This window comes from Penaeus monodon, chromosome 19, assembly GCF_015228065.2.
Source record: "Penaeus monodon isolate SGIC_2016 chromosome 19, NSTDA_Pmon_1, whole genome shotgun sequence".
NCBI lineage: Eukaryota > Metazoa > Arthropoda > Malacostraca > Decapoda > Penaeidae > Penaeus > Penaeus monodon.
Window position 1 is genome coordinate 5,510,220 of NC_051404.1, and position 547 is coordinate 5,510,766.

Here is a 547-nt window from a genome sequence, read left to right on the forward strand (position 1 = left end):
AAACAGTAAAAAGATGAAGCATTTATTTGTGTAATCTGATCACTCATTATCTATATTCCTAATCTCTATTTTGTCCAATTTTATCGTAAATATGTGCATCAGCGCATCTTTATTATTTCGACCCTTGCGTCCCTGTGTTCCAGGTGGGGCTCGCCTGCGCAAGGTCCGCAGCGGGGAGCGCCACTGAAACCTGGGCGAACGGCCTCTCTCTCGTAAACCCGGGACACGGCAGCGCCCTTGAGTTCGAACCTCCCTCCTTCTGAGCTCCGATTCCGATCCTCGAGTCCTCAGCAGACGTGCCCTCGGATAGCAACAGGGCTTGGGGGGTGCCCTAACGACCAATCAGACTACCGCCGTTGAGGACACCCCGAGAGGAGTCCCGCCCTCGGAGTCCTGGCGAGGTCCTCAGCGCCCGCGATTCTTAATGTGAATGCCGAGAACCCTACGTAGGTGACGAGGCCGTTTATAACAGTGACGTAAGGAATCTGCAGGTCCCGCGGACCCAGCCGACATAAGCTCATTTTTGGCGGTTGCCCAAGTGGTTCCG

At 54.5% G+C, this 547-nt stretch overlaps 1 pseudogene; it reads left to right on the forward strand.

The window, feature by feature from the left end:
* The window catches only part of LOC119585318, a 12,386-nt pseudogene that overhangs the window by 4,689 nt on the left and 7,150 nt on the right, over positions 1–547 (forward strand).